At 35.3% G+C, this 11528-nt stretch overlaps 1 long non-coding RNA gene across 1 annotated transcript; it reads left to right on the top strand.

Annotated features, from left to right (window-relative positions):
• The first annotated feature begins 74 nt into the window (after nucleotides 1-74).
• On the top strand, nucleotides 75-11528 carry LOC105854387. The gene is made up of 4 exons (XR_001146065.1): nucleotides 75-234; nucleotides 7967-8091; nucleotides 8995-9021; nucleotides 10358-11528. It is a non-coding gene; the product is annotated as an uncharacterized LOC105854387 (long non-coding RNA).

The following is an 11528-nucleotide window of genomic DNA, read 5'->3' as shown; positions in this document are numbered from 1 at the left end:
AGTAAAAGTACTGGTGATTTTTTTTTTATTTGATCTATTGCGTTGAGATTAATCTCATTTCTCTTTTTCAGAATATTCCCTGTCTATGCTCACATTTTTCCTATCTGTTGGGGCTAAACGTTATTTTGCAAGTTGGAAAATATGCAGTTTTAATTTTAATTGCACCAAATTTTAATAGATTAATTAGGAGAGAATAGATATCTTTAACATTGAGCCTTCTTATCACATTTCAAGGTATGTTTCTTTATTTTAATCTAATTATTTCGTGACTACTGGCATTATTCATTTGCAGACATTTCACAGTTCTGTTAATGATGGATATGGTACACCCACATTATTTTCCTAATGAAATGCAAGCATCATTTTTCTATGCTTTCAAATGGCATTTCAGTTAAATTCCAAAATGATGGTTTTCGTCTTTGATAATTCATAGGTAATTATAGAATACATAGAAGCGGAAAGTGTTCTTTTAATTGTTAGTACTGATTCTGTTACTTTAGAATTTGTTTGCATAGCAGTCTTATGTGAGGCTTTCCTTCACTTTATTGAGGATTTCTTCAAAATTTAATGATAGTTTTAATAGAAACCTTTATGTATTACAGTTGATCATTCTTGGTGTACCCAAAACTTTTTAAATCTACTGCATTCCTTTTGCTCCATTTATAGATGTCAGTTTCCTCATGAATATAGTGAAGATAGAGCAAATTTTTGAACTGATACATTACACAGAGACAGCCAAGAAGGAATCTTGGCACATCATAGGACTTATTTTCCTGAGCAAATTTAGAACTCCTAGTAATTCCAGTAATAGTAGTATTAGCAAGTTATTCACATACTACCTAATATTTGATGTATCTCATTGTACTAATAAGAGAATGCATTAGAAAATGAAAAATGGAGCTTAAAGGATAAGCAAATAAAGGAATTAATTTGTTTACTGACTAATGCCATTTAATTTTTGAATTGTTTTATAAAAATCAGTACTTAAGGATATTGGAGTAAATTATTCAGTATTTATGTCCTTATGGATTTTGTCATTGGGGTAACATGAATTTCAGCATAGGACACTTATAAGTGTTTCAAAGGTCATTTTAGCTTTGCGTGACATACTGCCTTTTATGTTTGTTTTAGGTTCGTAAAAGTCAGTTAATCTCATATGATGAACATTTAGTGTTATCTTGTGCCATGTCTTACATGTTTTATTTTCCTCTGAAATTTGACTCCTTTATTACTGTGATTTCATGGATAGAATATGTTGGAAAGAATTGAGCTGGAGGACAGTGCAGGAAATAGTTTGTGTTTCTTAACAATTTCAATGAAAGGTGACTTTGATATTAAGGGAACAGTGAAAGCTGATGCTATGAATAAGGAATGTATTCTTTGGGTCCATTTTTTAATGGAACAATTCCATTAAATTTCAGTGATAATTGCCTTTTTAAAAAAGATTTATGGGCCCTCCCTAGTGGGAACATTAGGATAAAACACAGCACTATAAGAGGCTGAATATACTTCAGCAAGAGTTCCATCCCTGCCCCACAAGTGACTCACATGCTGCAGCAGACCTCTCCAGGCCCACCTGCTGCTCCCCTCCAGGCCCACCTGCTGCTCCCCTCCGTGGTGTGCTTCCTCAGTCTGCCTGTTCTGTTCCCCACTGTGTCTGTGGTTAATTGTCTCACCACACCTCTGCCTCTCCCCTGTACCCCAGTTCTGTGTGTATAAATATTTTTTTAAAGATTTAGGGGCAGTAAGAGGATTCACCAGAGTCAGAGTGGGAGCAGAACAGGAAGATTGACGAAGTATACTGATGAGAACAGTGGACTGGTTTAGAGATATGTGTTACACTATGTGGATAACCTCATTTGGTTGTGGGGCCTTGACCTTGAACTGAAGTAGCCCAGCCAGCTTCACAGTACTACATCACTAGGGTGGGCCAACAATGCATTTTTTATTATCCCCCATTCACTTACCCACCACTCATTGGATGATCAGCTAAGCTACATTTTTTAATAGGTTCATTCATTAATGCACTCAGAACTGGGCTAAAGGCCAGAGGTGCAGGGGCAATGAAAGGATTCACCAGAGAGAATGGGGAGCAGAACTAGCAAAAAACACTGCTGAGGGGAGCATTGGTCAGGTCCAGAGAGATCTGCTTCCCCATGTGGATCACCTTCAGAGCTGGGATCAAACTCATGCTGAAGTGGCTTAAGCTTCTTAGTGCTGTACTTTAACCTACTGCACCACCAGGGAGGGCTGTAGCCAGATTTTTAAAAGTATTTATGTAAGATGTTAGACTGCTTCACTATATAGCCTGATGCTGTTTCTAGAAGGCTCAGCCTTTCTGGATTAGCATATGTGTATAAGAATGCACAGAAATTCCAGCCTATTACCTTTGTACAATTCAGGTTTTTAGGTGGAAAATAAATTGCCGTATCTGTCGTTTTGTGCATCTTTACATAATGGCCGTTGTTGCAAAAGATTGTACAATTTAGCAATTCTTTGTTGAGCTTTAAAAATTGTTTTTGACAGCTTAAGATTCAATATCTTAAATTCATTTATGAATCAATTTATTATTTCAAATTTTGGAGAATATTTTTAGCCACCCAGTTTGATAAGTTTATTTGATAAAGGAACATCTGGCATAGAATAGGAATAGTAGATCAGACAATGAGTGATCCCAGATTAAAAGCTTTTGTATGTAATTAGAAACATTTATTGACATAGTATTGTAATAGCATAGAAATTCACACGTTTACAGGTGTATTAGAAAATGGAAAATGTAATACATTAATCTGAAATCTGGGGGAAGAGAGAATTGTTAACCAAATGGAGAGAGGAAAATTTTGATCCTTTCTTTAGTCATTCAGCCTGAATAATTTTATTATGAGTCAAGTTTAAATATGAAGAAAATAGTTATTAAAAAATGTAGGTTTCTCTTTAAATTGGGAGTCAAGAAAAATTTATTGTGATCATCTCAGTTCTAAAACATTATAGACAAAGTAAAAACAAAATATAGTTTGCAAAGGTATTTGTAGTATCAATTAAAAAGGGTGAAATCTCTAATCATTGAATTCTCTTAATTGAAAATAAAAACAAGATACTATGAACTATTCAAGTATCAGAGTAGCAAAAGGCTATAAGTTTAACATTCTTTCACCAAGCTTTGGTGAATCTTATATGTCATTTTCTGTGTATATGTAAAACTTTAATGGATACAAATTTAGCAGGTAGTAAAAATATGGCAAATTCAGAATACATCTTCCAGTAATATGCAAACTTATATGGGATTAATATGTTTATGGAATAATTTTGGTGATATTAATGGAACTATGCAGAAGTAGTAGGTAGGAAGTGATTGTAGCTAAATGGTATTTGATGATTGCCTTAGTGAAAGCCAAAATATTTTACGAATTTCAGTAGAAATTTGTCAAGCAGGACATTGGGTAATGTAATGAAACAGGACATAAACAAAAAGTTTGTTTAATATTTAAACTATAAATTAAAAGCTAAATTTGGGGTGAGTAGATACTCATTAAACTAGTGGTTTTGTCAGTACCCTCTAACAAAGTAGATACTCCTGGAAAAGTTGTGTGTATTTGTTGATATTGGAAGTAATGAATAGAGCAGCTTTTGCTGGCAGAGTGATAGCAGTTTCCAAAATAAATCCTGAGCTTGTATGCGCTTTTCATGTCAATGATTTGAGAGCACTTGAATAATATGTAAGTATTGACAATTCATACTAGAAGTATGCTACATGAAGTATAAAGATTCTATGTAAAAGACTTAGAGTCAAATGTTATACTTGTTTTTTGAAGTTGGAAGTGAGTAATTTAGAACTTAGAACTGTTAGCTGTTCAGATCTCTAACTCTGCCACTACTTGATGTATATGTGATCAGTTGTTGCATAAGATTGCTTCATTAGATGATTGGATAAATGCCAGAATGGGTAAATAATAGATGAATGGATACATAGAGTGGTGTCATGATTGGAAGATAGGTAGAATCAAGATGAGATTATGAGAACTGTGGTCAATTTATGGATCTAAATGTGCTTTCTAAATGTAATTAATGAAATATTTAAAATTCAGGGATGGTATATTTGCCTATATATAAGTGTATTTCCATGTTTGTGTGTGCATGTGTGTGTGTAGATACAAGAGTGGAATGGGAAGGTGGATCAGAAACTGTTGAATCACATCTCTTTACAGTGTTGTGACCAATGGGAAGTTAAATTTTTAAATATCTTGACTTCCTGAGAATGCAAAATAAGCACATCAACTAATGGATAAAAGTATAGATGAAGCTCGTGGAAATGTCTAAAAATGTGTGGATGGGTTGATTCAGGACAGGCTAATTCCTAGTCATCTATGACTTCAAATTATATGGATGCATTTCACATGGCTTTAATCCAACAGCGTAATTTGGAGTCTTGTGCTGTGGCAGGACTTAGGGGGAATGTCAGAAGACGGAAATGCCTCAGACTATTCCCATTAACCATCAGTTTTATTTTGGGGGAAAGTAACTTGGGATAGCACACAATAACTGAAATGATACTTTTTTCTAGAAGTGATTTTGGGTAAAACAAAATGAAATGGACACCTGCAATCAGAGTATAGCTCTTTCTTGATGTTTTCAAAAGGAGAGTGGAAAGGAGGTATAAGTAACACCTCTGTGACCATGAATATGGTCTTTACTTTAAAATTACACAGTTCATTTTTTCCCCATTCCTGGTCAGAACAATAAATGCCTAAACAAACTTAAAGTACAATATCTCTCAATTATGCCCTGGAGTGAGGAGGAGATTTGTATTCATCTGTTTAGTTGATCAACTAAACTGGATCTTTTTTTTTTTTTTAAAGATTTATTTATTTATTTGTGCGTACAGAACTGGGGTACAGGCCAGAGGCTCAGGGGTGGCAAGAGGCTTCACCAGAGAGAGAGTGAGGAGCAGAACAGGCAGATCGACGAAGTACACTGCTGAGGGGAGCAGCGGGCGGGTCAGGAGAGGTCTGGCTCGCCATGTGGTCTCCTCCGGGGCAGACGGGAATCGAACTCATGCGGAAGTGGCTTCAGATTCTCAGTGCTGCGCTTTTAACCCGCTGCGCCACCAGGGAGGGCCTAAACTGGATCTTTTGACCCAGTTATCTTCAGCTCATCCCTCTGTACACTTTGGAACAAGGGCAAGGAAATCATGAAAACTCCAATTTTTGAGGTGTGTAATATGAAACAATAATTATTATATAGAATTAAAAATACCAGAGAGAATTATTGAGTTCCCTTTGTCTTTGCTGGGGCGATGATTGGGAGTGGTGGTAGGTTGGAGAATGTGGGAGATGTTCACTTATCAGTTTTCCCTGTCTCTAGCTTGGCCCACTCACCATTATCATTACTGTGATTAAATTTTTAAAAAGATATATTTATTTATGCTTACAAGAACTGGTGTGAAGGCCAGAGGTGCAATGGATAAGAGGATTCACTACAGAGTAGGTTGCAGAACAGGTAGACATTCTGAAATAAATTGCTAAGGGGAACAATGGGCTAGACAGAGTGGTCTTCTCAGGCATATTGGTCAGCTCCCTGGCTGGGGATCCAGCTCATACTGCATTGGCTGGAAATAACTTGAGAGCATTGTCTTTAACCCCTGTGCCTCCAGGGAGACTCACCTTGATTAAAACTTTAAGGCCAATATTGAGATTATCCTCTAAAGGAACTGATGAGCCTCCTTAGAAATAATTTGTCTAAAGGACATTTTGAGTGCCAAGCAATGACAAGAATTAATTCATTTGGTAGCATAACTTACGAAAAAATATTGTCTGACATAAATCTTGGTTAGAAGACCAGTAGCCTCTATGTAATTTTCTTATATATTTCATCTTATATATAATCATCATAGTGATTACAGAACCACATGTTACAGCAGCGGTGCCTCAGGGGGGAGAGCTTGGAATAATAAGCAAAGCTACTCTGAAATGGCAGTAGACCCAACCTACAGAGGTCTTTTCATTGTGACATTTTCAAGTTGTGACTTCAAACTGAGTAATATAGATAGAAATGTTTAAGGATTGTCAAATGAATACATAAAATGAGTGTTGAATTATTAGTATAAGATATGGTTGTAATAATGGATTGATGGAAGAAAAGTTGCAAGAGTAGAGAATGAAATTTCCCCATAATGTAAGTTTACATGGAGTTCGAGTTACGACGAAAGAATGGAAAGATGGATGTGTTGGTTAAATTTATTTTAGGAATAACAGCCAAATGAACATGAAATGGATAGGCTGTTAATGATCAGCACAGTGATGTGAAAACAAATAATAAATTGTTTAATAGTTAAGGATAAAAATAAACATTATTTAAAAAATAATAACTAGGAAAATATCCGTATTTCTATTGTTTTCACTGAGAGCCACTGTTTTCATCAAGGTTTTTAGGTTTAATGATAAGCACAAGACATTAGCAGAACATTGTAATTAGCCTCATGTAACTCATTTTGTGTGGGTAGAGCCTTGTCTGTTGACTGTCATCGTAGGACAATGTAGACATATTTGTTTCTTGAAGGGACTGTAGGAATGCACTAAAGATATACGTGATTACTTCCTCTTGCCAACTACAGAACAGGCTATTTGTGTTAACAGTAAAGCAGTGTTCCCCTCTCTATCTCCTAAACCAACAAGATCTAAAGATTAAAATTTTAAAATAAAGGAATTTAGGAAAAAGTTGAAAACAAAATCACATATGCTTTCATTAGCAGTTTATGGACTTCTAAAGCCTGTACACACAAGAAATGAAAATATATGGACTAAAGACTTGGGGAAATTTTCTCATAATGATCAAAAACTGTAAATAAATGTCCCCAATGTTGAATGGACAAATTTTTTCACTTCCTCTGTTAAACTATAAAAATAATTGATCTACTGATACTTACCATAATGTTTGATTTTCAGAAACAAGCCCTACCAAAACAGACACAGATATTTCCAATTGTATGTGGACTCTCTAAACAAGGAATAAATAAAATAACCAAGCACATAAATAGAACAGCTTGGTGACTGACAGGGTTGGAAAAAGTAGGGAGGCTGCAAAATTGATAAAGGTTGTCAAGAGTTAGACTCTAGAAATGCCTTAGCGATTGTAATGTAGAATGGTGTAATGTAGAATGGTGTAATGTAGTATGATAGTTATTTATTATTTGAATGTTGTAAAAAAAAGTAGACCTTGAAAGTTTTTATTCAAGGTAAAAAATAACTGTTAATGTTAATTAACTGTTAATTAACTAACTAATGTTAATTAACTAACTGTTAATGTTAGTTATGCCTCAAAAACGTAGACTTCTTTATTTTTTTAAGATTTATTTATTTATGAATACAGAACTGGGGTACAGGCCAGAGGTACAGGTGCAATGAGGATTCGCTAGAGACAGATTGGGGAGCAGAACAGGCAAATACACTGCAGTGAAGTATACTGCTGAGGGGAGTAGTAGGCAAGATAAGAGAGGTCTACTGTGCCTTGAGTGTAGCTCCCTGGCTGGGGATGGAACTACTAGTGCCAGTGTGGCAGCAAAGATCTTCATAGTGCTGCACTTTAACCCCTTGGGAGGTTACCTTGTTGCAGGTACTAGCTAGGTACCTTGTTGCAGAAATTAAATCATTGGAAAAAGACGCTACAATGAAATTACCTATGTAAAGTCAAATGAGAACATAGGTGTATTGTTGAGGGCTGAAGCTAATAACTTGATAAGCTAATTTGTTATTTATAAAATTAGGAAGGTGGAGTGTTTGAGTTCTCAGGTATTGGATTCTCAAATATTCTAAAACAAAAAGCTTACCACAGTGCAAAGATGTAGTCTTTGTGATTTTCAAGTGATTTTTTATGATTTGCTAATTTTTAGGGGGTTGATTAAAAATGACTTTACCATCTGTATTTTATGTTGGTCATTATATATACTACAATTTTCCCATATTTCCTGCAGTTTTACCTGAGCAGTTTACCAATTTAAGAAGTGAGACCTTTTAGAAGCTTTCTACATGACTTACCTATATCAACCCAAATTCTTAAAGTTGTTATTTTGGTGGTCTTCATTCTTCAGAAGTGCTGGTAAGAATAAGTAACACAGATGTATTACTTATATATTTATAATTTGATGTGTGGTAGAATTTCTAGAATTTGAAAACCTAAAGTTCTATCAAAATTCTATGAAACATAAAATTCCAGTGATGGAGTATTTGATAATTGGATGCAAATGAATAGATGTAAATATTATTAATTTCATTCCATGTTGATACATAGATTATAGGGATTTTTTATACTACTCATATATTTTTATGATTTATTGTTATTACTCATTTGTTTTATGCATACAAAGCTGGGATGTTGGCCAGAGGAACAGAGGGTTAAAGGTTCACCAGAGACAGAGTGTGGAGTGAGGCAGGTGGATCTCCTGAAACACACTGCTGAGGGGAGTGGTAGGCAAAGCTGGAGAGGTCTCCTGCACCATGTGGGCCAACTCCCTGGCTGGGGATCTAACTTGTTCTGTAGTGGCTACTGATAGCTTCCTAGTGATGAGACTTAACCCCTTGCAAAACCCGGGAGGGACTATTTTTACTTCTTAAAACATAATGAGATTTTATGTAGATAGGGGCTATAATCTTTATGAGTTCAGTATATTTAATTTCAGTTTAATGTTAGATGTTTTGTATTTAAGGAGGATGACATAGATAAAAGGATATCAAAAAGTATGGGCAATCATTAAAAAGTAGAATTGCGTCAGGTTACATGGTGTATGATTGCATCAATAGGTTGAATTTTATTTCTAGGTTAATGGGTGAAGGTACTACTAATATCAGTCAGTAGGTAATGTTGGGAAGATGAGGAATAGTCTCATTAATGATGCAAGTAGGTTTCACTATGCTTTCAATTAATGAATGGATGAAGAATCTTAAAATATTTTCAATCTTTTTTTCCCTTTTCCTTTTTTTCCTTATAAAATATCTTTTATAGCATGAACCAAAGAGATATTGACTGCAGGTAAGGATATTAAGGTCTATATTCTTTTCAAGTTACTGTTTTGTCTATTTTGATTTTGTAGTAGATTCCTGCTTGAGTTCACACCACCATTGGTTTTCACCAATCCTACTTTGTTGCCTATGTAATCATTTTGTATGTATAGTATAACCCAGACTGTTATTTATTTAGGCATACAAGAACTAGGGTACAGACCAAACAGGGGGAGTGAGAGGATTTACCAGAGACAGAATGGGAGATTGAATGAGCAGAGCAGGCAGATTGACTGAAATACACTGCTGAGGGCAGCATAGGGTGGGTCAGGAGAGGTCTGCTGTGTCATGTCAGTCAGCTCCCTGGCCAGGAGTCGAACTCATGCTGCAGTGGCTGCAGATAGATTCATAGTGCTATGCTTTAACCTATTGTATCACCAGGGAAAGATTCAGAGAATGTTAGAGTTTACTTATTTATGGAATAAGTAAAAAAGTTTACTTGTTTGTGGAATTATTGAAATCACAAAATAGAAATACAAAGTAGTTGTTGTTTTTTTTTTTTACCATTTAGAGTTTCCTAAAGAAACATTTTTAAAGATTTATTTATTTAAAGGTTTATTTATTTATTATACAAGAACTGGGTTGTATGGCCAGAAGTACAGGGGTTTAGAATTTACCAGATTCAGACTGGGATCAGAACAGGAGAATTGACTGAAATACACTATTGAAGGGATCAGTGGGCGGTTCAGGAGAAGTCTGCTAAGCTGTGTGGGTCACCCTTTGGCAGAATATTGAACTCATGTTGCAGTTGTTGTGGATTGCTTCATAGTGTTGTGCTTTGACCCATTGTGTCCCCAGGGAGGTCCCCCTCAAGAAACCTTTAAGAAATCAAGGAGAGTCACTATGTGAATATTGTGATAACAGTTTTCCTGTTAGGAAAGACTGTAATGACATACCATGGATTTTACAGAGTACATCTTACATTGTGTTACTTTATTTGATTTTTTTTAACCCTGTGCTAGTATGCAAATTAAAAGTAAGAAATTACAGAGAAAATGGTTGTCCAAAGAGTAAAAATATGGTTGACTGTCTTGAAAATTAAGTTAGAATAGAAGATGGGAATTCAAATCACAGTGAATTGGCCAAAGAAGGAACATTATGTCACCATTTTTGTATAGTACGTATGCTTGGATTTTGTAGCTTGAGTTTGTTAGCATTAGGATCATACGAGTTGTTTCCTATGGAATACCATTGAAATGCTTGTCTGGAAGATATTATCCATCTGTTACAAGGAATTGTTATGTGATAACCTGTTTTTTTTTTTTTTTTTTATTTTTCACTTGCAATCTCTCCCCCTGTTCTCCCAGATGGTGACCTAGTGGACAAGAGGATCGTAGACAACCTTCTACAGTGGTTGCATCACTAAATGTTCTCATTGTTTCAACTTTCTGGAAGCTTATCATGTCTTTGTGTCGCTTAAAGGATACAGATTGTTCATATCTATCCCCAGGAATAGAAGAAACGTGATTTTTGGCAAGTAGTTGCCTGGGATGTTGAGTACTTCTCTGTGTTCTAAACATATCTTGTGCTTTACTGTATTGTTGTATTTTCCTCATTGCATTTTTTAAGGCCCATGATTACTTTCCAAATGGGAGTGAAATTTATGTGTGATAAACATAATGAGTGCAACCCTATGGACAGCTTGGTCTTACCCAGATAATAAGCAGACTTTCTCTCAAGCTAAGTCTGCCCCTTGTGGCAGTTTTGTGCCATTTGTAAGATACTTTGTTCCTCACTTGAATCATGAGTGTGACTATGCAGATTTTAGAGTTCTAAATAAGGTCAACTGTAGCTTTTTTTTTATTAAGCTCATTAAGACCTGTAGTTGGCCTCAGTCTGGGATAGTATATGAGTTTGACTCTAGATGTTCTTTTCCCTAATTTTTAATGAAAGACTTGATGTCATCCCAGCTCTAGTGTATAAAGGAGAGCCAGACTTGCATTGACATTTTGAACTATGATGTTGTCATCTTGTATAACTTAGGGCTTTGTCATTTCCTTGGTATCACTGTGATTTGCTTGTTTGGAACGGGATAAAAAGACTAAAGGTACCAAAGACATTTACTTGTATCCACATTACTTTGATTTTCGTTTGTTTTTTGTTTAACCTTACTGGGCTTAATGTAGGTGACTTTGATCATTGTAATTTTTAATTGTCTACTTATAGAGCATAAACTGTAGGAAACCACAAATTGCGTTGCCCAACCTGGATCAGTAGACAGACTGGACACTTAGTACATTGAAGTGGGACCACTAAGAATGAGTGGGTTATTAAATAATTGCAAGCAAACTGTGGTCATTCATCCTCCATTTTCCATTCTTCTGAGGGGACTATGTCATTTGTGACACAGTAGTCAACAACTTTCCAAGCTTGTTTAAGTTTAATGGGATTTATTTTGCAAGTATGTGATCATTTTGGATATATTGTTTTGCTGCTTTGTTTTTCTATATTGTGGATCTATTTCCAAATCAATAAATA

This window comes from Condylura cristata, unplaced genomic scaffold (genome assembly GCF_000260355.1).
Source record: "Condylura cristata isolate star-nosed mole 26May11 unplaced genomic scaffold, ConCri1.0 scaffold00035, whole genome shotgun sequence".
In the NCBI taxonomy this organism is placed as follows: domain Eukaryota; kingdom Metazoa; phylum Chordata; class Mammalia; order Eulipotyphla; family Talpidae; genus Condylura; species Condylura cristata.
Note: the sequence above shows the minus strand (reverse complement) of the source record. Positions and strands in the feature narration are given on the sequence as shown.